General features: G+C 44.5%; 1 long non-coding RNA gene and 1 pseudogene across 1 annotated transcript; both read left to right on the top strand.

Annotated features, from left to right (window-relative positions):
* The first annotated feature begins 42 nt into the window (after positions 1-42).
* Positions 43-27,762, top strand: LOC131750605 (uncharacterized). The gene is made up of 6 exons (XR_010838947.1): positions 43-1,136; positions 7,504-7,632; positions 9,274-9,320; positions 9,405-9,601; positions 11,870-12,023; positions 27,533-27,762. It is a non-coding gene; the product is annotated as an uncharacterized lncRNA (long non-coding RNA).
* Positions 1,131-4,716, top strand: LOC131750593 (transcription factor E2F4 pseudogene; annotated as a pseudogene).
* Positions 27,763-27,851: the final 89 nt, after the last annotated feature.

The raw sequence follows: 27,851 nt of genomic DNA, 5'->3' as shown, positions 1-27,851 counted from the left end.
GTCCTCACGCGGCGCCCCCGGAAAAGCGGCCTGTGCGCTCTCATCCGCAGGGTGGATCCGCTTTGTGTTCGGCTTCTGGAGGAAAAACGCTTTGGACGGCGGGAGTGTAGACCGGAACGTGCAACAGATCCCAGGATTAATAGGACTGAGTCTCCAGATTTGTTTTTCTCGAGGGAGCAGGGTTGAATTAGCCAGATCAGGGGTACTTTGAGAAAGGTGAAGAGAGGGACTTGGAAGCTTTTCCCGTGGTGCCTTCAAGGCGCCCATTCAGGGTTTTAGAGGCAATAATTCTGGCTACGCTACGTTACTTAACCTCTCTAAATCCTAGTGTACTTCTCTATCAAATAAGAATTAAAATTTATAAATACCTACTTCACAGGGTCATTGTGAGGATTAATACCTGAAAAGTTTAGTGCAGTGCCCGGCATGATGGCTCAGGGAAGGCTAGCTGCTTCGCAGGCCTACGTTTACAGAGGATTCCCCATAGACTCTTTACTAGGCACTGTGGGGAGGACCAAAGAGATGAGGCCCCTAACTCAACCAGCAATGGTGGTCAATGAGTCAAATGCTCTAATAAACAGAAACATGTGTTAAATATGTGGGAGTCGTGAAGAAAGAACATTTCATTCTGCCCCTGGGGATTGGGGTAGTTAGATAAGGAACACACATTCACTTGGGTCTTGATGGATATTATGGGTTAAATTGTGTCTCCCCCCCAAAAAAAGATATATTGAAGTCTTAACCCCCAGTACCTCAGAATGTGGCCTTATTTGGAAATATGGTCATTGCAGATATAATTAGTTAAGATGAGGTCATACTGGCATAGGCTGTGACTGGTGTTCTTATAAGAAGAGAAGAGACACATCGACAAAAAGGGAGAAGGCCATGTGAAAATGGAGGCGGAGTAGAGTGATGTGTCTACAAGCCAAGGAATCCCAAGGACTGTGGGCAAGGATCAGAAATTATGAAGAGGCAAGGAACGGATTCTCCCTCAGAGCCTCGAAAAGGAACCAATTCCGCTGACACCTTGATTTCAGACGTCTAGCCTCCAGAACTGTGAGAATAAGTTTCTCTTGTTTTCAGCTACCTAGTTTGTGGCAATTTGTTACAGCAGCCCTGGGAAACTGCTACAATAGGTGAGTAGGAATAAAGGGAAGGGGACGAGAAACACCTCCAAGAAAGTCTTTCAAAACTGAATGCCTGGGCTGCGCCGGCCTGGCCTGGCCTGGTTGAGGGGAGGTGGCGGGAGGGTGCTATGGTGGAGGCTGGGCCACAGGCGCCGCCGCCCCCGGGCACCCCAAGCCGGCACGAGAAGAGTTTGGAACTTCTCACTACCAAGTTCATGTTGCTTCTGCAGGAGGCAAAGGACTGCCTGCTTGACCTCAAACTGTCAGCTGACACCCTAGCTGTTTGCCGGAAGTGGCAGATTTATGACACTACTAATGTGCTGGAAGGTATCGGGCTGATGGAGAAAAACTCCAAGAATAGCATCCAGTAGAAGGGCGAGGGGCCTGGCTGCAATACCTGAGAGATTGAGGACAAGTTGATTGAGCTCAAGGCAGAGATGGAGGAGCTGCAGCAGCGAGAGCAAGAACTAGACCAGCACAAGGTGTGGGTGCAGCAGAGCATCTGGAACATCACAGAGGATGTGCAGAACAGCTGCTTGGCCTACGTGACTCATGAGGACATCTGCAGATGCTTTGCTGGAGATGCCATTCAGGCTCCATCGGGCACCAGCCTGGAGGTGCCCATCCCAGAGGGCCTCAATGGGCGGAAGAAGTACCAGATTCACCTGAAGAGTGTAAGTGGCCCCATCGAGGTACTGCTGGTGAACAAGGAGGCATGGAGCTCACCACTTGTGGTGGTGCCTATGCCGCCACCCGAAGATCTGCTCCAGAGCCCACCTGCTGTCTCTCCCCCTCCGCCTCTGCCCAAGCCTGCTCTGGCCCAGTCCCAGGATGCCTCATGCCCAAGCAGTCCCCAGGTGACCACCCCGAACCCTGTTCCTGGCAGCACCGAAGCCCAGGGGGTGGCCGGTCCAGCAGCTGAGATCACGGTGAGTGGTGGCCCTGGAACCGATAGCAAGGACAGTGGTGAGCTCAGCTCCCTCCCGCTGGACCTGACAGCACTGGACACCCGGCCGCTGCAGTCCTCTGCCCCGTTGGACAGCAGCAGCAGCAGCAATAGCAGTTCAACCGGACCCAACCCGTCTACCTCCTTTGAGCCCATCAAGGCAGACCCCACAGGTGTTCTGGAGCTCCCCAAAGAGCTGTCAGAAATCTTTGATCCCACTCGAGAGTGCATGAGCTCAGAGCTCCTGGAGGAGCTGATATCCTCAGAAGTGTTTGCACCCCTCCTCCACCTTTCTCCATCCCCCGGAGACCACGATTACATCTACAACCTGGATGAGAATGAAGGTGTCTGTGACCTCTTTGATGTGCCTGTTCCCAACCTCTGACTGACAGGGACATGCCCTTTGTGGCTGGGACACAGACTGTCTAACCTGGGGGCTGCCTGGGGACCTCCCCCCACCCCACGCCTACACAGCTTAAGAGCCGCAGACTCCTGGCTTCCCCAGCCTTTCCTCACTGCACAGTTCTGGCCACAAGTCCCACTCCTGCACCAACACCTGTTCTGTGCTGGGAGAGCAGGGGAAAGGGGCTTAGCCCACTCTACCGTGGAGCCAAAGTGTTTGCCACTCCTTTTTGGGGGACTTCCCCTATCTGGTAGCCTCCCCTCGCCCTCCCAGAGTTCAGTTTCAGCTGCCACCCAGTGGCACAAACACAAGGATCCTCCATCACCCTCCTAGGGCAGCTCATCCAGCCCCATTGCCCTGTACCTGCCTGCCCCTCCCCCTCCAGGAGGAAGCATGGGGTGGGGCTGGGCACTTGCCAGCACCTAATCTAGCTTCCTTCACTTCTCCCCATGCGGATCACACAGATCCTCTGTACGGCTCATGTGCCCCTTTCTGCTGGACCCTTGGCCCTGAGAACCTGCTGGGGGCGGGGGGAGGAGCAGGTTGCTAATAGGAGGAATGGAGATCTCTAGCTAGGAATCTGGGTGGGAGAGTCCCTGAGGATTGGCCCAGCCTCCATCTGACCTGCAGCTCCCCTTTTGTTTCTTGGGTTTTTTAAAAAATTTTTTGAATTTTATTTTATTTATTTTTTTATACAGCAGGTTCTTATTAGTTATCCATTTTAGACATGTTAGTGTATATATGTCAATCCCAATCTCCCAATTCATCACACCACCACCATCCCCCTCTGCCACTTTCCCTGCTTGGTGTCCATACATTTATTTGTTTTCTACATCTGTGTCTCAATTTCTGCCCTGCAAACTGGTTCATCTGTACCATTTTTCTAGATTCCACATATATGCGTTAATAGACGATATTTGTTTTTCTCTTTCTGACTTACTTCACTCTGTATGACAGTCTCCAGATTCATCTACATCTCTACAAATGACCCAATTTCGTTCCTTTTTATACCTGAGTAATATTCCATTGTATATATGTACCACATCTTCTTTATCCATTCATCTGTCGATGGGCATTTAGGTTGCTTCCATGGCCTGGCTATTGTAAATATTGCTGCAGTGAACATTGGGATGCATGTATCTTTGTGAATTATGGTTTTCTCTGGGTATATGCCCAGTAGTGGGATTGCTGGGTCGTATGGTAATTCTATTTTTAGTTTTTTAAGGAACCTCCACACTGTTCTCCATAGTGGCTGTATCAATTTACATTCCCAGCAAAAGTGCAAGAGGGTTCCCTTTTGTCCATACCCTCTCCAGCATTTGTTGTTTGAAGATTTTCTGATGATACCCATTCTAACTGGTGTGAGGTGATACCTCGTAGTTTTGATTTGTATTTCTCTAATAATTAGTGATGTTGAGCATCTTTTCGTGTGCTTCTTGGCCATCTGTATGTCTTCTTTGGAGAAATGTCTGTTTAGGTCTTCTGCCCATTTTTAGATTGGGTTGCTTGTTTTTTTAATATTGAGTTGTGTGAGCTGTTTATATATTTTGGAGATTAATCCTTTGTCCGTTGATTCGTTTGCAAATATTTTTTCCCATTCTGAGGGTTATCTTTTCGTCTTGTTTGTAGTTTCCGTTGCTTGAAAAAGCTTTTAAGTTTCATTAGGTCCCATTTGTTTATTTTTGTTTTTATTTCCATTACTCTATGAGGTGGATCAAAAAAGATCTTGCTGTGATTTATGTCAAAGAGTGTTCTTCCTGTGTTTTCCTCTAAGAGTTTTATAGTGTCCAGTCTTACATTTAGGTCTCTAATCCATTTTGAGTTTATTTTTGTGTATGGTGTTAGAGAGTGTTCTAATTTCATTCTTTTACATATAGCTTTCCAGTTTTCCCAGCACCACTTATTGAAGAGACTGTCTTTTCTCCATTGTATATCCTTGCCTCCTTTGTCATAGATTAGTTGACCATAGGTGTGTGGGTTTACCTTTGGGATTTCTATCCTGTTCCATTGATCTATATTTCTGTTTTTGTGCCAGTACCATATTGTCTTGATTACTGTAGCTTTGTAATATAGTCTGAAGTCAGGGAGTCTGATTCTTCCAGCTCCGTTTTTTTCCCTCAAGACTGCTTTGGCTATTTGGGGTCTTTTGTGTCTCCATGCAAATTTTAAGTTTTTTGTTCTAGTTCTGTTAAAAATGCTATTGGTAGGGCTTCCCTGATGGCGCAGTGGTTGAGAGTCCTCCTGCCGATGCAGGGAAAACGAGTTCGTGCCCCAGTCCAGGAAGATCCCACATACCGTGGAGCGGTTAGGCCCGTGAGCCATGGCCGCTGAGCCTGCGTGTCCAGAGCCTGTGCTCTGCAATGGGAGAGGCCACAACAGTGAGAGGCCCGCGCACCTCAAAAAAAAAAAAAAAAAAAAAGCTATTTGTAATTTGATAAGGATTGCATTTAATCTGTAGATTGCTTTGGGTAGTATAGTCATTTTCACAATACTGATTCTTCCAATCCAAGAACATGGTATAACTCTCCAACTGTTTGTATCATCTTTATTCTCTTTCATCAGTGTCTTATAGTTTTCTGCATACAGGTCTTTTGTCTCCCTAGGTAGGTTTATTCCTAGGTATTTTATTCTTTCTGTTGCAATGGTAAATGGGAGTGTTTCCTTAATTTCTCTCTCAGATTTTTCATCATTAGTGTATAGGAATGCAAGAGATTTCTCTGCATTAATTTTGTATCCTGAAACTTTTCTAAATTCATTGATTAGCTCTAGTAGTTTTCTGGTGGCATCTTTAGGATTCTCTATGTATAGTATCATGTCATCTGCAAACAGTGACAATTTTACTTCTTCTTTTCCAATTTGTATTCCTTTTATTTCTTTATCTTCTCTGATTGCCGTGGCTAGGACTTCCAAAACTATGTTGAATAATAGTGGTGAGAGTGGACATCCTTGTCTTGTTCCTGATCTTAGGGGAAATGCTTTCAGTTTTTCACCTTTGAGAATGATGTTTGCTGTGGGTTTGTCATATATGGCCTTTATTATGCTGAGGTATGTTATGCCCACTTTCTGGAGAGTTTTTATCATAAATTAGTGTTGAATTTTGTCAAAAGCTTTTTCTGCATCTATTGAGATGATCATATGGTTTTTATTCTTCAATTTGTTAATATGGTGTATCACATTGATTGATTTGCATATATTGAAGAATCCTTGCAATCCTGGGATAAATCCCACTTGATCATGGTGTGTGATCCTTTTAATGTGTTGTTGGATTCTTTTTGCTAGTATCTTGTTGAGGAGTTTTGCATCTATATTCATCAGTGATATTGGTCTGTAATTTTGTTTTTTTGTAGTATCTTTGGTTTTGGTATCAGGGTGATGGTGGCCTCATAGAATGGGTTTGGGAGTGTTCCTTCCTCTGCAATTTTTTGGAAGAGTTTGTGAAGGATGGGTGTTAGCTCTTCTCTAAATGTTTGATAGAATTCACCTGTGAAGCCATCTGGTCCTGGACTTTGGTTTGTTGGAAGATTTTTAATCACATTTTTAATTTCATTACTTGTGATTGGTCTGTTCCTATTTTCTATTTCTTCCTGGTTCAGTCTCAGAAGGTTATACCTCTCTAAGAATTTGTCCATTTCTTCCAGATTGTCCATTCTATTGGCATAGAGTTGCTTGTAGTAGTCTCTTAGGATGCTTTGTATTTCTGCGGTGTCTGTTGTAACTTCTCCTTTTTCATTTCTAATTTTATTGATTTGAGTCCTCTCCCTCTTTTTCTTGATGAGTATGGCTAATGGTTTATCAATTTTGTTTATCTTCTCAAAGAACCAGCTTTTAGTTTTATTGATCTTTGCTATTGTTTTCTTTGTTTCTATTTCATTTATTTCTGCTCTGATCTTTATGATTTCTTTCCTTCTACTAACTTTGGGTTTTGTTTGTTCTTCTTTCTCTAGTTCCTTTAGGTGTAAGGTTAGATTATTTATTTGAGATTTTTCTTGTTTCTTGCGGTAAGCTTGTATAGCTATAAACTTCCCTCTTAGAACTGCTTTTGCTGCATCCCATAGGTTTTGGACCATCGTGTTTTCATTGTCATTTGTCTCTAGGTATTTTTTTATTTCCTCTTTGATTTCTTCAGTGATCTCTTGGTTATTTAGTAACGTATTGTTTAGCCTCCATGTGTTTGTGTTTTTTACGTTTTTTTCCCATAATTGATTTCTAATCTCATAGCTTGTGGTCAGAAAAGATGCTTGATATGATTTCAAGTTGCTTAAATTTTCTGAGGCTTAATTTGTGACCCAAGATGTGATCTGTCCTGGAGAATGTTCCGTGTGCCCTTGAGAAGAAAGTGTAATCTGCTGTTTTTGGATGGAATGTCCTATAAATATCAATTAAATCTATATGGTCTATTCTGTGATTTAAAGCTTGTGTTTCCTTATTAATTTTGTTTGGATGATCTGTCCATTGGTGTAAGTGAGGTGTTAAAGTCTCCCACTATTATTGTGTTACTGTTGATTTCCTCTTTTATAGTTGTTAACAGTTGCCTTATGTATTGAGGTGCTCCTATGTTGGGTTCATATATATTTATAATTGTTATATATTCTTCTTGGATTGATCCCTTGATCATTATGTAGTGTCCTTTATTGTCTCTTGTAACATTCTTTATTTTAAAGTTTATTTTATCTTATATGAGTATTGCTACTCCAGCTTTCTTTTGATTACCATTTGCATGGAATATCTTTTTCCATCCCCTCACTTTTAGTCTGTATGTGTCCCTAGGTCTGAAGTGGGTTTCTTATAGACAGCATATATATGGGTCTTGTTTTTGTATCTGTTCAGTGAGCCTGTGTTTTTTGGTTGGAGCATTGAATCCATTCATGTTTAAGGTAATTATCAATATGTATGTTCCTATTACCATTTTCTTAATTGTTTTGGGGTTTTTTTAAAACATCTTTATTGGAGTATCACTGTTTTACAATGTTGTGTTAGTTTCTGCTTTACAACAAAGTGAATCAGTTATACATACTGCTCTTTGGCAGGGCTAATGGTGGACTCTGGGAGGGCTCACGCCAAGGAGTACTTCCAAGAACTTCTGCTGCCAGTGTCCTTGTCCTCACAATGAGACACAGCCAACCCCGCCTCTGCAGGAGACCCTCCAACACTAGCAGGTAGGTCTGGTTCAGTCTCCTATGGGGTCACTGCTCCTTACCCTGGGTCCTGATGCACACACTACTTTGTGTGTGCCCTCCAAGCGTGGAGTCTCTGTTTCCCCCAGTCCTGTCAAAGTCCTGCAATCAAATCCCACTAGCCTTCAAAGTCTGATTCTCTAAGAATTCCTCCTCCTGTTGCCGGACCCCCAGGTTGGGAAGCCTGATGTAGGGCTCAGAACCTTCCCTCCAGTGGTTGGACTTCTGTGGTATAGGTGTTCTCTAGTTTGTGAGTCACCCATCTAGCAGTTATGGGATTTGATTTTTTTGTGATTGCGCCCCTCCTACCATCTCCTTGCGGATTCTCCTTTGTCTTTGGATGTGGGGTATCTTTTTTGTTGAGTTCCAGTGTCTTCCTGTTGATGATTGTTCAGCAGTTGGTTGTGATTCCGGTGCTCTCGCAAGAGGGAGTGAGAGCACGTCCTTCTACTCCGCCATCTTGAACCAATCTCCACCACCCCTCTTGTTTATTCATTTATCCTCATTTACAGCCATTTGCAGAGATTTAGAAAGATTTGCAGTAACGAATGGATTCCTATATAAAGATTATTTTTATACTTTTTGCAACAAAAGGAAATTGTAATATTTGTACAGTGTCCAAGTGAATAAAGACCATGCCTAAGGCAAAAAACAAACAAACAAACAAAACCCCTGAATGCCTAGTGTATGCAAGGCCCTGTGTCATGGCGTGTACCAAAGTGAATAGGACACAGACTCTGCCCTCAAGAGATTACCACTCATGGCGGGCGGTGGGGTGGAGGGATGTGGGCGGCAAGCAGCCATGTTTTCTGACTCCTTGTGCCTTCCCGGGAAGATTACGAAGGCCTCTCCCCAACCTCATCATCACCCCATCCCTGCCACACACATACCAGGTACCAGATATAAATAACAAATCAATCAAGTCGCATTCTGCCCAAGCCAATATCCTCACTGCTCTGGACAAAGCAGACTCTGCTACTTCTGTTTCATTTAAAACCAACCTGACATTTCTAGCCAACTTCTACACATTGTTGCCAAAAACTCGGCCTCTGTTCACCAGTGCCCAATGGAAATGCAGAGACAGAGCTTTGGAGGAGTAGAAAAGAGTAGTTTTATTACTTTGCCAGGCAAAAGGGGCCACAGCAGGCTAACACCCTCAAGGCTGTGCCCATGTTCCTGGGAAATAGGAAGGCGTCTTGTAGTTTCAGAGTGGAAGACAGGGCTGTAGATAAGGATTGGGACTGATGTAGTCTTGCATTCTTCTTTCCTCCTGGAGACACTGAGATCATCAGGGCTGGCGTCAGGTGGTTCCAGAGCAGTTTCTGGTGGTCATTGAGGTTATCGTTATGTGACCTTCTTTCTGGAATGAAGAATGCTCACAGAGGAAAGGAGTGTTAGGCAGTGTTGTCTTAGAGAAGTAAACATCAGGTACATAGTACAACTTTAGCTAGAGGGCAATCATTTTCAGAGTGCAATTAAGAAAGAAAGAGAAGGGGGACAAAATATCTATAGGAGACCTGTTGAACGGGCAGAAAGAACAAGGGCTGAATAAGGGCTAACATAATGGGTGTGCCTCAACTAGTTTCTGCTACAGCAATATGGATGTCTTCTCTCCCCTGCTAGGCCTTATGCAGACCTGGGATAGCGTGTGTAGTGCTTCCATGCACAAGGTAAGCACTTAATAAATACCACTGATGGCCCCAGCCTGGGATTTCCCATGTTCATGCCTCACCTCACTCAGTCTCCTCTCTCAGGAATTTCATCCTGGGCCTGCCTACTCCACATGGACATGACTTCTCCCCAGCTCAAATGCCACCTCTTCTATTCCTGCTGTGTTTGCTCTCCAGAGCACTTTCTGCATCACACCCATTAATATGGCACATCTGCACAGGTCTTTGCTCCTAAGACTCTGCCTGATTTCAAATAGACCAGAGCCAGAGCTTGGCTTGTGGTAAGTGCTTGTATCAGTCAGTACTTTTTTTTTTCTGCATAATAGAATACCCAAAACTTAGAAATGGCTTTAAAAAATACTTATTTAGTTCATGATTTTGTGGGTCACGATTTTAGGTTTGGCTCAGCTGGGCAGTTCTTCTGGTCTCAGCTGGACCCTCTCATGCTTCTGGGGTAGTTGCTAGGCAGCCAGAGGCTCTACTTCTTGGGGATGGCTGTCAACTGAGGTAACTGGGCCACATGTTACTCATGCACCAGCAGTCTAGCCCAGGCTGGTTCACATGGAGCTGCAGGTTTCCAAGAGCAAGACTGGAATGATGCAGGTTTCTCAAGGCCTAGGCTCAAAACTTGCACTGTGTCACTTCCACAGTTGTATTGACTAAACCATGTCACAACAACACCCAGATTCAAGGGTGGGGAAATAGACTCCATCTCCTGATGGCAGGAGCAGCAAAGTCACATTGAAAGGAACACGGATACAGGGATGGATAGAGAATTGGGGCTAGTTTTGCAATCTACTGCAGTACTCAAAAATATTCCCCCACATTATCTACCACATAGTGGGTACTCAGTAAGTATTTATTGACAGGGCTAAGATTTTCAATCACAATGTTTACAGACTTCATGCAATGCAACTAATTGGCAAAATTTTAGCCCTCACTCATAAGCGATCCGTTACTACCTTCAGTTTCAGAATGGCAAATGAGGAGGTCAGGAATACAGGCCTGTGCGAGGGGAAACCCCACTGAGGCTTCCCTGGGAAGAAGTTCAGCTGGCCCCAAATAGCCTCCTCGGAAGGGATCCAGAGCATCTTTAGAGAACTGGGTCCCCTAGGGACCTGGTCCAAACATGGTCACATGGTTGGAAGCCATACATAGTTACCTGTGAACAGAGAGAGACTTAGATGTTAGTCAGGGCTCAAACACAGCCCCCATTAAGCCTGATTGCCTTGCAAGCTGCCTGCCAGATAGGAAGCAATTTTGTGTGATGACAAAATTGTTATCTGGCTGTTTCCTGGAGGGTTTATCCCTCCACTGAGCAGGATAAATTCTCAGGGCACCTGTGGAAGGGACATATCTTGTGGACAGAGCCCGCAGCTCAGTTCCTATGACTGAGAGCCCTGATGAGGAACGCTTCCCATCAGAGAATTACTAGAATCAATCTCCAGGCCTGCTGTGGTTTGAATTGTGTCCTCCCAAAAAGATATGTTGGTATCTTAACCCCAGTCTCTCAGATTGCGACCTTATAGAGATAATCAAATTAAAATGAGGTCAACAGGGTAGACCCTAATCCAATATGACTGATATCCTTGTAAAAGGGGTAAATTGGGTCACAGACAGACACACATAAAGGGAGGACAATGTGAAGGGGCACAGGGAGAAGAGGGCCATCTATAAGCCAAGTGTTGAGAGCTGGGACAGATCCTTCCCTCACGGCTCTCACCTTGATTTGTCAACCCTGCTAACACCTGGTTTCAGACTTCAAGTCTCCAGAACTGTGCTAACTGTACTGTTGCTAAGCCACCCAGTTTGTGGTACTCTGTTACAAAACAAATACAAGGCCTTCAATCTCTCCTTTTCCATTCTCTTCTCCTCGTATTTACCCTTATCATACACCCCTTGAGGGGAAAGTACATTTAGGTAGAAATAAAACATGGAGTCTCAGGGACATGGATGAGCCAGACCCCACATATCATTCTTTGCCTCCCTGAGTCCTCCACCTGGGGCCACACCTCTGCCTGGAGCTAAGTTACCAACAGCCAGGAGCTCAAGGTCACTCCAAGTTACTGCCATCCTAAACAGAAGAGCAGTTCACCCCAGTCCCTCTTCCAGAAAGTTCAGCCTGGAGACCCCCTCTAGATACTGCAGGGTTTGCAAAGATGATCAAGAAGCAGTCACTTCCCTCAAGATGCTTGCAGTTTGCCATGGGGAATAAGATTCATATAAAAAGTAACTATAATAAAGTGTTTCTCAAGCTTCAGCCATTGCCATACCACTTTCTGGATATTCGCTATATCTGAGCCCTACCCAGCAGTGAGCTTGAGTCACTTATATGGACTCAGAGTGTCCATATAAGTCCTGCACATCTTTTTCCAACCCTGCATTTACTGGCATCCTGTAGGTTATTGGAAAAGGCATGGTGAGAGAATTTACAGCATGGAAACCAGCACACACTACAAATCAGGACTTTTTTTGGGGGGGGGATACAGCTTACTTCCTTTTTCCTTTAAATTGACTCATTTTTTAACTTAAAAATGTTTATTTTATAGCCATGACATGGAAGCAACCTAAATGTCCATTGACAGATGAACGGATAAAGAAGATATGGTATATACATATGGAATACTACTCAGCCATAAAAAGAATGAAATACTGCCATTTGCAGCAACATGGATGGACCTAGAGATTACCATACTAAGTAAAGTAAGTCAGACAGAGAAAGACAAATATCATATGATATCATTTATATGTGGAATCTAAAAGACTGATACAAATTAACTTATTTACAAAATGGAAATAGACTGCCAGACTTAGAAAACAAATTATGGTTACCAAAGGGGAAGAGGGGGGAGGAAGGGATAAATTAGGAGTTTAGGATTAACAGATACACACTATTATATATAAAATAGATAGAGCTACCATATGATCCAGCAATCCCAATGCTGGGCATACTCCCAGAGAAAACCATAATTTGAAAGGATGCATGCACCCCAATGTTCATTGCAGCACTATTTACAAAAGCCAGGACATGGAAGCAACCTAAATGTCCATCAACAGAGGAATGGATAAAGAAGATGTGGTAAAAAAACAAAACAAAAAAAACCCCCCAAAAAACGAAGATGTGATACATATATACAATGGAATATTACTCAGCCATAAAAAGGAATGAAATAATGCCATTTGCAGCAACATGGATGGACCTAGAGATTGTCATACAGAGTGAAGTAAGTCAGAAAGAGAAAGACAAATACCATATAATATCGCTTATATATGGAATCTAGAAAAATGGTACAGATTAACTTATTTGCAAAGCAGAAATAGAGTCGCAGATGTGGAAAACAAACTTATGGTTACCAAGAGGGGAAAGTGGGGGGTGGGATGAATTAGGAGATTGGGATTGACATATACATACTACTATATATAAAATAGATAACGAATAAGGACCTACTGTTTAGCACAGGGAACTCTACTGAATGCTCTGTGGTGACCTAAATGAGAAGAGAATCTAAGAAAGAGTATATATATGTATATGTATAACTGATTCACTTTGCTGTACAGCAGAAACTAACACAATATTGTAAAGCAACTATACTCCAATAAAAATTAATGAAAATAAAATAGATAAACAAGGACCTACTGTATAGCACAGGAACTATGTTCAATATCTTATAATAACCTATAATGGAAAAGAATGTATATATGAATCACTTTGCTGTACACCTGAACCTAGCACAACATTGTAAATCAACTCTACTTCAATTTTTTTAAATGTTTATTTTAAAAGGAAACTTTGTATCATTACTGCAAATGGAAACCAGTATCATTTGCCATAGATAGAAAGTAACCTTAAAAATAAACCGTAAGTCAATTATATCTCAATAAAAGTAGAAAACATTAGGGCCTCCCTGGTGGCACAGTGGTTGAGAGTCTGCCTGCCGACGCAGGGGAAGCGGGTTCGTGTCCCAATCTGGGAGGATCCCACGTGCCGCAGAGCGGCTGGGCCTGTGAGCCATGGCCACTGAGCCTGCGCTCCGCAAAAGGAGGGGCCACAACAGTGAGAGGCCTGCGTACTGCAAAAAAAAAAAAAAAAAAAAAAAAGTGGAAAACATTAAAAAATATAATTAAAATGAATCAATGTTATTAAATTATAGCAAATTATTGTTGCCTGCTAAAGGCCTACTTCTGGGGCTGTTCTCTTTGTTATAAAAGGAGTCTAGCAAGTGTTAGGGCGACTGTAAAGCATACCAGCACCTTGGTTAATTCAAAATGATTGAACAAGATTTGAAAAGGCAATAACTCTCACGTCAGTGCTCCTGGAGCTCCAAGAATCAGCTCCTTGGGAAAGACTGTTGTATCGAAACAAAGAGAAATTTGAGTTCAGCAGTACCAAGTAAAGAGTTTCAAGGACAAGCTGCTCCCAGTGTGCCCACCAACTGCAGGTAAAAAAAAAGGTACTTGAATAAATCTTAAAGGATGGGCTGCATTTCAATAGGCAGAGAGGAGCAAGAAGGGGGTGAGAGTGGAAAATGAGTAGAGAAGAGAAGACAGTTCCCGGAGGAGGGCTCAGCTTGAACAAAGGCTTAGAAGTCAGGGAGCACAGAGAGCATTCCTGAGGCTTGGGGTGGGGGGTAAGGAAGCAGTGGCAATAGTAGGAAAGGGTGCACTGAGCTGTCCGTGAGAGCCTTCGCTGCCAGAATGATGAGGGGGTACTTGATTTCGATTTACTGGGTGTTTCAGTTAGCTCCTGCTTTGCAACAAACCTCCCTGAGAGTTAGTGGCTTACAACCACAAATGTGTATTATTTCTCTCAATTCTGTAGGTCAGCTGGGCAGTTCCATCTGAACTGGCTTGGCTGGTCTCTGCAGTCAGCTGGCACCTGGCTGAGGCTGGCTGTTCTAGGATAGCTTCACTCCTGTGTCTGGCAGTAGGCAGGCTGTGGGTTGAGGGGCCTCTGCTCCACATGGTCTCTTATCTCCCAGGGGGCCAGCCCAGGCTAAAAAGCAAACACACAGCGAAAGCACTTTTTAAGCCTCTGCTAGTGACACAGATTTTCTATTATCTGATTAACCAAAACATGGCCAAGCCTGGAGTCAATACAGACACCAAAGGGCACCAAGGGTGTGGATACAGGGAAGAGTAAACATATTGGGACCATAACTGCATCAGTCTCCCACAGTAGATAATGGAGGAGCTTTGAAAGCCTTTGGGCAAGAGAGTGGTGTGATTATGGAAGTATTATGGGAGGAAGGAACAGAGCATGGGATGATTTGAAATAATAACGATAACAATAACAATGATGGTTTATACCTAAAATGTCACTTTTTCCACCAAGCACCCTATTTTATCTACTCAGTCTTTACATACATACATACCTACTTACATACACACACACACACACACACACACACACACACACACACACACACACACCTGTTAGTAGCCCCATTTTAAAGATGAGTAAACCAAGCCATGGAGAAGTTAAAGAGCTTGTCAAAGGTCATGCAGCTACTAAGTGGTAGAATTAGGATTCAATTTCAGGTAGCCTAACTCCATATCTGGCATGTATAAACACTGAACTATCGACTGAAAAAAATGCAGTACCTAAAATTTGAGAGTTATGTTTTATTCGGTGGACATTCTTAGGACTTCAAACCGAGGAGACAGCATCTCAAATAATGCCGAGAGACTGCTCTGAAGAGGAAGCGGGGATGCCAGAACATGTGGAAGTTTTTGCAATAAAACCAGGTAGTCAGAACATTAAAGATTACTGTTAATAAAAGAAAACCAGATATCTCAAGTTAAGGAATTTAGCACTTTCCTATGTATGGAAAGATGCAAGAGCCTGGGCTCACTGAAATCATTCCTTTGATATGCACTACAGCTATCTGGGGCCGGTAGCCTGTGTTTTCTCATCCTGAGTCTCCTTCTGTGCGTGGCTGCAGCAGAGGACTGCTTGTTGGTCTTGGCAGTGGGCAGCCCCTTTGTCTCCATCCTGAGTTCCCTCAGGGCGGCTGTATTGTAATGGCTTGATGGCTGCAACATCCTTTGCTTACTGATATGGCTGGCAATATTTTCGTTCCCCAAACCATGGAAGGACCCATGAGAAAGCCCTTTTGGTGGTCTGTGTGAGGAAGACAGGGCCAAATTTAGGGTAGTTTTAAAGGGAACAAAAAAAGGACAGATTCAAGAGATGCTTCTGAGAGAGACTCTGCAGCACTTGGAAAGTGATGTAGAGATGAAGGAATAAAGTGTATGGGAGAGGTGTCAGGTGTGGGGGACTAGGCTGTGCCCTGCACAGGATTAAAGTACCAGGAGGGGGACTTACCTGGCGGGTCCAGTGGTTAGGACTCCACACTTCCACTTCAGGGGGCACAGGTTCGATCCCTGTTTGGGGAACTAAGTGCCTGCATGCCCCGTAGCACAGCCAAAAAAAAAAAAAAGAAAAAGGTACCAGGAGGACTTGCTGGTCTAGGGTGAATAAAGAGAAGGACGATTTAGGGGATGTTGAGAAGGATGTTAAGGGGATGTCCATTTGGAGCCATCCAACAAAGTCTTGGAAGTAGAGGTCAGGAGATCCAGAGGGCTGGAGGTCAAGGCTGCAGTTTCATAGGTCAGAGGCCCTGGTTGAAAGCATGTAAGAGAAGGATCCTCAGAGAGCAGGGAGGGGAGGGCACAGTGAGAGGTGGCAGGGTCTGAGATGAAGACTAGAGAAACATCTGAAGGTGGACGCTGAGGGTGAGAGAAGAGAAGTCAGCCGGCCAGAGAGGGCAGAGTGGGCTCCCCAAATGTGTGGGTCTGGAGAGCTTCCATGGAGACTTGGGCAGCAGAGCCATGTGCTGCAGGGAGGTGAGGAGGGGAAGAACTGAGGAAGACCATTGGCTCTGATCATTTGAAAGTTGTTGATGAACACTGCTAGGGCAGGACCAGACAACTATAACAAAACAACAGGAATAACAACACATAGCAGTTAGTATGCATCAGGCACCACCCTAAGCATTTTACGCACATTTACTCATTTACTCCTTACAATAGCCCTTGTCATCCTCCCCGCTCCCCTACTCCCAGCCTCCTGAGTTAATCCTCAGACTCTAACCACAGTGGAAATAAGATATGGCTGCTTTGATCCTTCCCCTGAGCAGAGTTCTTTGTGGGCACATCCTCTCTCTTCCAAGCCTTTCTGGGTACAGAAATCCCTTTGGATCCTCCTGTGAAGGCAGTGTTTTCCCCTATAAGGACCCCCCCAACCAGGATATCTCTGTGCTCATCACAATGGACTATCTCAGCCTGGATGAACCTCTCATTTACTTCTACTGTCCTTGAACTCTGCCCCAGAAATAGATGCATCCTATTAAATTTTCAGATCCTCAAAAAACACTAACAGCTCTTTACAGGCAATGACTGGGACTTATTCCTCCTCGAATCTCTCTTTGATGCCCAGCACAGTACTTGCATCTAGAACTAAATCAGTGTTTTCAAATTTATAGGTCAATACTCATCAGCAGATTGAGAAGCCAATTTAGTAACTTTATTAGTTATCTATTGATGCATAACAAATTACCCAAAATTTAGTGGCTAAAACAACATTTATCGTACCGTGGTTGCTATGGGTCAAGAATCTGGGCGTGGCTTAGCTCGGTCCCTTGGCTCTGATTCTCTCACTGTCTCTCACTGTCTCTGGAGGCTTGACTGGGAAGAATCCTCTTTTTTAAAAAATTAATTAATTAATTAGTTAATTTTCGCTGTGCTGGGTCTTAGTTGCGGTATGCAGGATATTTGTTGCGGCATGCAGGATCTAGTTCCCCGACCAGGGATTGAACCCGGCTTCCCTGCATTGGGAGCACAGAGTCTTACCCACTAGACCGCCAGGGAAGTCCCAGAATCCTCTTAATCCTGTTGGACTAAGACCTCAAATCCTCAGAAGTTGTTGGCAAGAACCTCCCTCCGTTCTTTGCTATGTGGCCTTTCCATAGCACATCCCTCAACATAGCAGCTTGCTTTATCTAAGCAAGCCAGTAAGAGGGCAAGAGGGAGTGTCAGCAAGAGAGAGTGCTAGCAAGACAGAAGTCGCAGTCTTTCTTAACCTAATCCTGGAAGTGACATCTCATCATGTTTGCTGTTTTCTGTTCATTAGATGCAGGTCAGTTGGTCCAGCCCACACTCAAAGGGAGGGGATTACATAGGGTGTGAATATCAGGAGGTTGGAAACATTGTGAGCCATTTCAGAAACTGCCAACCACAGTGGGTAATACCACCATTTCTTATGAATAGAATAGAATAGAGTACAACAGGGAGATTCACATGTGGTAAGGGTATTATTTAACAAAACTTTTGTTTCAGTTTTATACGTATGTATGAACGTACTGAGTCATGATATAAGTGTGGGATTTTTAAACTGTAAATCAATGTCAAAAATGCTTATGAGCCACTGTACTAGTTGATGGCTCAGTTCTTTCAGCATTTTTAAAAATTGAAGTATGGAAATAGAATTACAGATATAGAAAACAAACTTACGGTTACTAGGGAGTGAGGGGGTGTGGGTAGGGATAAATTGGAAGATTGGGATTGACATATACACACTGCTATATATAAAATACTATGCCCCAATAAAATTTTTAAAAATAAATAAATGAATAAATAAATTGAAACAGTTGATTTACAATGTTGTGTTAGTTTCAGGTATACAGTAAACTGATTCAGTTATACATATATATATTCTTTTTCAGATCCTTTTCCATTATAGGTAATATATATATGTGTGTTACAGATATCGAATGTAGTTCCCTGTGCTATAAAGTAGGTTCTTGTTGTTTATCTATTTTATATATAGTAGGGTGTATCTGTTAATCCTAAACTCCAAATTTATCCCTTCCCTCCTTCAGCATTTTTTAAATTTCAGCTTTATAGAATTATATATGATATATAAAATTGTAAGATATTTAAAGCATACATCGTAGTGACTTGGTATAGATATACATTGTGAAAGGTTTCCCCCATCTAGTTTATTAACACATCCATTACCTCACATATTTATCCTCTTCTTTTTTATGTGTGAGAACAGTTAAGTTCAATTCTCTTAATAAGTTTTAATTTTACAATACAGTATTATCAACTAAAATTACCATGTTTTACATTAGATCCCCACCTTTCAATGTTTTGAGTCAATGTGCATAAATGTTCAGTGAACATTAAATGAAATGATGGATGGACAGTTGGGCAAGTGGGTAGATGGATGAGTGAATAAATGGATTGATGGGTGGATTGCTATATGGGTAGATGGATAGATAGATGGATGTTTACTGCTCTTCCAAGGTGATTTATCAGGTCAAACTAGCCCAGAATAAATTCTCACTGATCCAAATTCCTATACCATTTACTGCAAGTTTGTTTATTTTAATGTTCCTAAGGGGGCTATATTTTTTAAATGATTTTAAAATATTTTAATATTTATTTAGTTATTTGGCTGCTCAAGGTCTTAGTTGCGGCATGGGCATACGGGATCTTCGTTGCAGCATGCAGGCTCTTTTTAGTTGTGGCATGTGGGTTCTTAGTTGTAGCATGCAGGATCTAGTTCCCTGACCAGGGATTGAACCCAGGCCACCTGCACTGGGAGCACGGAGTCTTAATCACTGGACCACCAGGGAAGTCCCTACTGCAAGTTTATATAGCACATATACTAACATTCAGAGATGTTTTATTCTGATATTTAACTAATTCTTCTAACAGATATTGTATTTCATGTACACTTTGCCCTAAGTACTGTACTAGGTGTTGTGGATACAGTATTTAGCAAAAGAAACATGGTCCTTGTTTTCCTGGAGTGTTTAATTTGGTATTAGAGACAGACACTAAAAGAACATACACAGACTTCCCTGGTGGCGCAGTGGTTAAGAATCCACCTGCCAATGCAGGGGACACAGGTTTGAGCCCTGGTCTGGGAAGATCCCATATGCCATGGAGCAACTAAGCCCGTGCACCACAACTACTGAGCCTGTGCTCTAGAGCCCACGAGCCACAACTACTGAGCCTGGGAGCCACAACTACTGAAGCCCACATGCCTAGAGCCTGTGCTCCGCAACAAAGAGAAGCCACCGCGATGAGAAGCTCGCGCACCGCAACAAAGAGTAGCCCCGCTCTCGCAACCAGAGAAAGCCCGCGTGCAGCAACAAAGACCCAATGCGGCCAAAAATAAATAAATTTATATATTAATTTAAAAAAACAAATATATTTTGATCAGGATAGTTTGTGAAAAGGGCCTTGAAGGAAAGTACAGGAAAGAGAGTAGCAGGAGGGCCTGATTTAGACTGGGTGTTAGGAGGAGCCTCTTTGGGGAAACTACATTTAGGCTGGGGCTTGAAAAAGAGTGTGGGCAGGGCTTCCCTGGTAGCACAGTGGTTGAGAGTCTGCCTGCCGATGCAGGGGACACGGGTTCGTGCCCCAGTCCGGGAGGATCCCACGTGCTGCGGAGCGGCTGGACCTGTGAGCCATGGCCGCTGAGCCTGCGCGTCTGGAGCCTGTGTTCCGCAACGGGAGAGGCCACAACAGTGAGAGGCCCACGTACCGCAAAAAAAAAAAAAAGAGTGTGGGTGAGCAGAGCCGAGACAAGGAGGGGAGAAGTGTGTCCCGGGCAGAGGACACAGCACATGCCAAGCCACTGAAGGTGCAAAGAGCTGGTGATTTCTGGAACCAAGAGAAGATCTGTGAGGCTGGCATGCAGTGGGAGAGTGGGCAAAGGATGAGAGTGGTAGAGTGAGCAGGGGCAGACCAGGCCCGGCTTGGTAACCTTATACGGTCTAAATGCAACTGGAAGTCATAAAGGGTTTTGAACAGGGGAGTGACAGGACCTGATTTGTATTTTAAGATTCCTCTGTCTGCAATGTGGAGAAGGGGGCCAAGAGTGCGCATGGGAAGAATAATCAGGAGGCTCACTCAGTCTTCCAGGGGAGAGATGATGGTGACGGGAGAGAGAAGGATGTAAGATAGTTAGAAGATAGAACCACCAGCACTTGGAGATGGATTGAATTTGGAGACTGAAAGAGAGGTATTAAGGATGACACCCTGACTTCTGGCTTGAGCCTTTACTGGATGGTGCCATGACCTGAAGAGGAACGGGTTGGGGGGAGGGGGACAATCAAGAGTTCAGCATGTCCAATGCTGTGTTTGAGACGTGGGAGACACATGCACCAGGGTGTCAATAACAATGTCAACACCTGCCTCTGTTGGGTCACCTCGTGCCAGACTGCGAGCCACACTTCACATGCATCTTCTTACTGGCTCCAGAAAAGACCACTGTGCAGTAACTTCCAGTGTTATCTCCATTTTAAGGATGTGAAAGTTGAGCACAGAGATGAAATGACTTGTCCAGAGTCACATGGCTTGTACTTGGCAGAGTCAGGGATTCAAACCCTGTCCGCCAGACTCCATCCGCAAGGGTGTCAATTCCCCGAGCTACCCCTGGGGATGAGTTGGGGGAGGAGGTAGAAGTTGGGGAGGGGTCTTTAAGGCCTACACCCCTACTTTATTCTCATATCCCCTCCCACGGTGCCCTCAGAGAAGACAGCACCCCCGGCAGGCTTGTCCCAACCTGTCTGTGGATTCAGATATGTCTGGGCCTGTCTGTCTGAAAGCTTTGTGGGCTGAGACTCTGTGGGGCTATTGGCATAAGGGATCAGAGAGCCTCATGGGAAAGTGCTGCCCAGAAGGGCAGCAACATGATTAGCCCAAGAACGATGGGTCACTCAGAAAAGAGGGACAGTTTAAAAACATTTTAAATAATGTTTTTCTCCCCTACCTACAAAAATACTACTTGCCGAGTGCAGAAAATTTGCAAAACACACACACACACACACACACACACACACACACACACACACACACAAAATACAATGGAAAAAAATCACCTATAACCCTATCTCTCAAAGAGAAATAACCTGTTATCATTTGCATGTATGTCCTTCCAGTCTTATATTTACGTATATGATCATTTTGTACACATGGTTTAGAGCCCTGCTCGTTTATTTCCATAGGAAGAATTCCTAGCAGTGAATTCCTAGCAATTAGGACAAAGAACAAGCATATATTTAAGTTTTTTAATGAAAATGCTATGACTCCTGGTAGGGCTGAGACTAGGCAAAGGTACGAAAGGTTCCCAAGATACAAAATTTAAGGAGGGCTCATGTGCCCACAGCCGCAGAAAGCCAAACTCTGACAGCAGGTATTTGCAGCAAAGTAAGGGTTTATTTGCAGGATGCCCAGCAAGGGAGTGGGAGACAAGTCTCAGATCCACTCCAGCTCGGTCTTTGAGTGAGGGATGTTTTAAGGGGGAAAAACAAAGAAGCTAGGATTAATCATCGTCTTGTGACGTTTCTTAATCATGGTTTCGGGAGTCAGGATGTCTCTGGTTTACAGTTCTTGGCCAGGTGGTCCATGGCTCAGGAATCTATGAGCTCATCTTGCCTTGGAGAAACAGCCTGAGTTAACACGTCAATGATTTCTACAACAGCAATTTTAGTACATTCATGATGTTATCAGCAGCAGCAATCTTAGTCATCTGACTCTGGTTAATGGGTGTTCAGTTAGCACAGGATTGAGGTTAGAGGGGACAAGAAAGGGATTGAGTTCAGAGGAGACAAGCAAGAGAATCATGTATTGGATAGAGAGACTCATCATAAACTCAGGAAGGGGACTCAGTTTTAGGGGGACTCAGTTTCACACTCTCTGCTGCCAATCCTACACAGGCACAGCCTGAAAGTGCCTCTTTAGGTCTTGCCCCACCGGAGCCCCACCCCTAGCTCTGGGTCCCACTGAGAAACTGAAAACCAGAGACAGGATTGACTTGGAAGCGAAGCATATGTAGGCTACATCAGAGTGGAGAGTATTCCCCCTAACAGTGTTGAAGGACAAGTATATCTGAAAATACTCATGGGACACCCCTACTTTATTCTAAAGGAGTATATCAGTTAGGGTACATCCAGGCTGCTGTAAAAAAGACCTCAAATACTTCAGCTTAGATAAAATAGTTTGTCTCTCTCCTATGAAACAGGTGATCTAGGGAAGCTCTGCTCCAAAAGGTCATCTAGAAATCAAGATGGCCAGTTACTCTGTCATCTTCAAAACGTTCCTTCCCTCTCTGGGTCCAAGGCTACTATTGCAGTTATACTATTTCTGAACTTGCAGGAAGAGGAAAAGAAAGTATCTAGAGCAAACCACTTTGCATTTAAGGACATGACCCAGATGTTACATGTATCACTCTCTTTTGCATCCTGTGGCCAGGACTTGGTCCTGGTCACACCTAACTACAAGGGAGGCTGGAAAATGTAGTCCATGTCTGAGTGTTCATGTGCCCAGCTAAAGCTTGTGAATTTTATTGCTAAAAAGCAGGGGAAAATGACACTGGGGAACGATTAGTAGTGATCTCTGCCCAAGGGAGGGATTTGGGGTAGGGGTTCCTAGATTTTAACAGGTGGAGACTAAGCTGAAGAAATAAATCTTGTTTTTCATGCTCAAACTACTGGGGTCCAGGAAAATATGATTTAAAGATTTTGTGTCCAGAGTCTAATTATGAAGGGTTGAGACTGACTGTGGAAGTATCCTCTACATGGCATAGGGCTGCAGACCCTACCTGCTTAGGAAGTGTTTATTGATCAATCATTCACTTATCAGCAGGCCAGGAAATCATTAATTCATCCATTCTCTTCATACTTTCTTGTAGATCAGCTTGTCTTGCCTCTGACTCTATCAGAGTTGTTTGATGCTATCGGTTGCTATTCCAACATCCACCCCCTTCTTTTTTCTCATCAATAGAATCCACTTTTGTTTGGGGCAGCAATATGCCAACTACACACTCGCTTTCTGTGCCTCTCTTGAAACTAGGGGAAGCCTTGTGTCATGGTCTGGTCAACTGTATCAGTTTCCTAGAGCTGCCATAACAAGGTACCATGGACTGGGTGGCTTAAACAATGGAAGTTTATTGTCTCACAGTTCTGGAGACTACAAGTCTGAAATCAAGTTGTCCTATTTCCAGAAGGAAATCTGGTTCCTTCTGAGTGCCGGGAGGGAAGGATCTACTTCAGTCTCTCTTCTTGGCCTGTAGATGGCCATCTTCTCCCAGTGTATCTTACATCACCTTCCCTTTGTGCCTTTGCTTTGTGTCCAAGTTTTCCCTTTTTACAAGGACACTCTATTAGATTAGAACCCACCCTCATGACCTCATTTTAACTTGCTTGCCTCTTTTTTTAAAAAATAAATTTATTTATTAATTTATTTATTTTTGGCTGCATTGGGTCTTCCTTGCTGCATGTGGGCTTTCTCTAGTTGTGGCGAGAGGGGGCTACCCTTCCTTGCATGCGCGTGCTTCTCACTGTGGTGGCTTTTCTTGTTGCGGAGCAGGGGCTCTAGGTGCGTGGGCTTCAGTAGTTGTGGCACGTAGGCTCAGTAGCCATGGCTCGTGGGCTCTAGAGCACAGGCTCAGCAGTTGTGGATCTTCCCGGACCAGGGCTCGAACCCATGTCCCCTGCATTGGCAGGAGGATTCTTAACCACTGAGGCACCAGGGAAGTCCCTGCTTGCCTCTTTAAAGATACAATCTTCAGGGAATTCCCTGGCAGTCCAGTGGTTAGGACTCTGTGCTTTCACTGCTGAGGGCTCGGGTTCAATCCCTGGTCCGTGAACGAAGATCCCACATACCAGTGCAGTGTGGCCAAAAAAAAAAAAGATACAATCTTCAAATGAGGTCACATACTGAGGTACTGGGAGTTAGGACTCCAACATATCTTTTCTTGGGAGGACACAATTCCACTCATAACACTAATGAAATAAAAACAGAAGTCAGCTAGGGGTATTTGGGCAAGTGTTTACTTTCCTGATAAAATGAGTCAACTTTCTTCCTGCCTTGAATGTAAATGTAATAGCAGCAGCCTTGGGTGCCATCTTCTGACCATGACAGAGGGACCCTGAATCAACTCCAGCAACCTCAGAGCTCTGGGCATCTTATTATGTGGCTTTTATTCAGGCTTTTGAGGAGAGTTTTTATTACCTGCAGCTGAATGCATTCTTTACTGGTCCACCATCTCCCTGGACTGTCTTTAGCTCATCTGCACTTGTTAGGGGACCTTCAGAATCTTATATAAGAACATCCCACTCATCTGTTTTCTAAATGTCTTATTCTAAAGTTCATGTAACTTCCAGAGCAACGGCAAGACACAGGCACACATAGTCTTTACTGAAATGCCTGAGAAGGCTGGGCTTTGAAGAGACACGCTGTTGGAATGCAGTGGGCCTCATAGCGGAAAGGCTGAGCCGGAGGAGTATTAGAAACAGGATGGTGATTGGGGTGAATGAGAAAGGGAAGTGAGAAAAGAGGCAAAAAGCAGATGGGTTTAGGAATGCTTCCTACTGAGGAGACTAGGAAGGTAGATTTACTAAGATTGGTCAGAGGGGAGAACCTAGAGGAAGTCCCAAGGGAATTTCCTCCACTGCCTAAATACAATAATGTAAAATCACAGGCTGCATGAAAACTTGAGAATATCTAGCTTAGGTATAGCAAACGCAGATGCTTCTGGGGTCCAGGCAGTAGCATGAGTGAGTGAAGTAAGCAGGTGAAGACTGGAAGGTGGTCCACCAGATGGGGCAGTGGTAAATCAGCATCCAGTCTTGATGCTCTGCTCTGGGCCAAGAATTATTAAATCTGATTTTTCAAGAAAAGCTAGAAATCTACTTTTTATGTTGAAATCTCTAGGTTTTTAATGTGGAAAACTCATTAGGTGGTTTTGAACCATATGTGAGCCAGTTAAAATACATCTGTGAACTAGATGTGGTCAACCAGAGCATCACCTCTGGTCCAGCCCTACCTCATACTGAAAGCAGTATACCCCACTACAGTATCCTGCACAAGGGCTCCCCAAACCTCACCCTGAATGCCTCCAGTGATACAAGAGTTCATTAAAAATCCACCAAATCCGGGCTTCCCTGGTGGCACAGTGGTTGAGAGTCCACCTGCCGATGCAGGGGACACGGGTTCGTGCCCCAGTCCGGGAGGATCCCACGTGCTGCAGAGCGGCTAGGCCCGTGAGCCATGGCTGCTGAGCCTGCACGTCCGGCGCCTGTGCTCCGCAACGGGAGAGGCCACAACAGTGAGAGGCCCACGTACAGCAAAAAAAAAAAAAAAAAAAAAAAAAAAATCCTACAATTCCAGACATCAACCCACATCTCTACTGCAGAGTAAAAAAAGCATAAGACCGCTTCCTCCATGCATCCAATACCCTTTTCTCTTTGCCTGGTTAAAAAAAAAAAAAAAGTGCCATACAGAGACAACAGATACATCAGAATCTTTCAGGCTCTCCATATGGGACTAAGGCAGAAAAGATAGAAACAGGTGGATGCACATAAATATTTAAGTCAGAAAATATAGGTCACTGTGACTGATTAGATATGAGTGGTGAGCAAAAGATAAATTGAGGTTAATCTTTAGTCTCTGGCTGGAGTGAGCCGAGGTTGATGGTGCCATGTTCCAAGAAAGGGCATGCAGGAGGCGGGAGAGAATTTGGAGCAGAGGGGGAGCAGCGGTCCCCAACCTTTTGGGCACCAGGGACTGGTTTCGTGGAAGACAAATTTTTCCATGGAAGGGGTGAGGGGGATTGCTCAGGCGGTAATGCGAGCGATGGGGAGCCGCAGATGAAACTTCTTCACTCGCTCGCCCGCCGCTCACCTCCTGCTGTGTGGCCCGGTTCCTAACAGGACTCGGACCGGGGGTTGGGGACCCCTGATCTAGAGGATGTACAATTAGATGTGCTTGAAGGACATCCATGTGGCAGTTAAAATCTGAGATGGGAGCTCAGCAGGGGATTCTGGGCTGAAGCTACAGATTTGGGAGCCATCGGCAGAAGCTGAAGCAGCAGGAGTGGGCGAGCTCACCTTAGGGAGATGTGGAGTAAAAAGGCAAGAGGACCAAGGGTAAAACCCGGGGAACATCAACATTTACATGAAGGGCAGTAGGTGGCAGATAGTAGATGAAGACCAAAATGGTGATGCCAGGAAGGGGCGACAAGAAATCCCCAAAATGCAAGGGAGGAGAAAGAGTTAAGAAAAAGAGAAGAGTCAGATGAGGACCCAAAGTATCCACTGGATGTGGCATGGAAGCAGCTTCTGTGCAATGGCAGGATGGAGGCTCAACTGAAGTGACCAAAGAGTGGATGCCTGGAAATGGAAGTGCAATCGGCAAGTGCAGACAACTTCTAAAAGCTTGGATGGAAGGAAAGGAGGAAAACATGGCCTCAATAAACTAGGAAGGGCTTTAAGGCCTAGGGAGGTAAACTTGAGCATATGTAAACTCTGACGCCAAAAAATCAGGGGAGGCACAGAAAGTCCATTTGGAGAGACAGGAAAACACTGACCTGAACTCTGGAGCCCCTCAACCTTATTTTTATAGCATAAGATAGAGCCTTCTAGATAACCCCATGCCTTAATCGGCTCAGGCAGCCATAACAAAACAACATATGCTGGGTGGCTTAAACAACATGAATTTATTTTCTCACAGTTCTAGAGGCTGGGAAGTTCAAGGTAAGGGGACCAGTCCATTTGGTCTCTGGTGAGGTCTCTCTCCCTGACTGGTAGATGGCTACCTTCTCCCTGTATCCTCACATGGTGGAGACAGAGCTCTGGCATCTCTTCCTCTTTTTTTTTTTTTTTTTTTTTTTTTTTTTTTTTTTTTTTTTTTTTTCGGTATGCGGGCCTCTCACTGTTGTGGCCTCTCCCGTTGCGGAGCACAGGCTCCGGACGCACAGGCTCAGCGGCCATGGCTCACGGGCTTAGTTGCTCCGCGGCATGTGGGATCTTCCCGGACCAGGGCACGAACCCGTGTCTCCTGCATCGGCAGGCGGATTCTCAACCACTGCGCCACCAGGGAAGCCCTCTTCCTCTTTTTATCAAGGTACCAGCCCTATAGGATTAGGACACAACTCTTGTGAGCTCTTTTAACCTTAATTGCCTCCTTACAGGCCCATCTCCACATGTGATCACATGGGGGTTAAGCCTTCAATAAATGAATTTGGAGGGAATATAATTCAGTGCCCAGCATGCCATGTACTCACCTTTCTGTCTATTGCTGGAGCAAGCTATTTGACGTTTCGTGGGCCTCACTGAAACTGCCAAGCTGGAGCTCCCTCCACCTAACCACACCCTCCCCTTCTCCCCCTGTGTCTTCGCTTCTCTGACTCATAGGAAGGACATTGTTAAGAGAATTGCCTGATGGTCAAACTACAAGATGTTCTTCTGGAAGGAGGAAGGAGTCTGGAGCTTCCAAGAGAAACACCCTCATGCCAAGCCACAGGGTGGCTCATGTGACTGTTGTATGGACACAGATCATTCCCACCAAGGATGCCCCCAAATACACCTGTAGCTTCAGTTGTCCAGCTAGGTCACAATAAAAGTGAGTTTTTAGGACTACAATATCCACTTTCCGCCCAAGTCATTTTAGCCTCTAACCATTGAACAATCCAGCCCCTGCCTATCCTTTCACTCCTTTTGACCCTGAATGTCC

The sequence above is a fragment of the Kogia breviceps genome, chromosome 2 (assembly GCF_026419965.1).
Source record: "Kogia breviceps isolate mKogBre1 chromosome 2, mKogBre1 haplotype 1, whole genome shotgun sequence".
NCBI classification, from domain to species: domain Eukaryota; kingdom Metazoa; phylum Chordata; class Mammalia; order Artiodactyla; family Physeteridae; genus Kogia; species Kogia breviceps.
The sequence above is the reverse complement of the archived record's forward strand: the minus strand, read 5'-3'. Positions and strand labels throughout refer to the sequence as shown.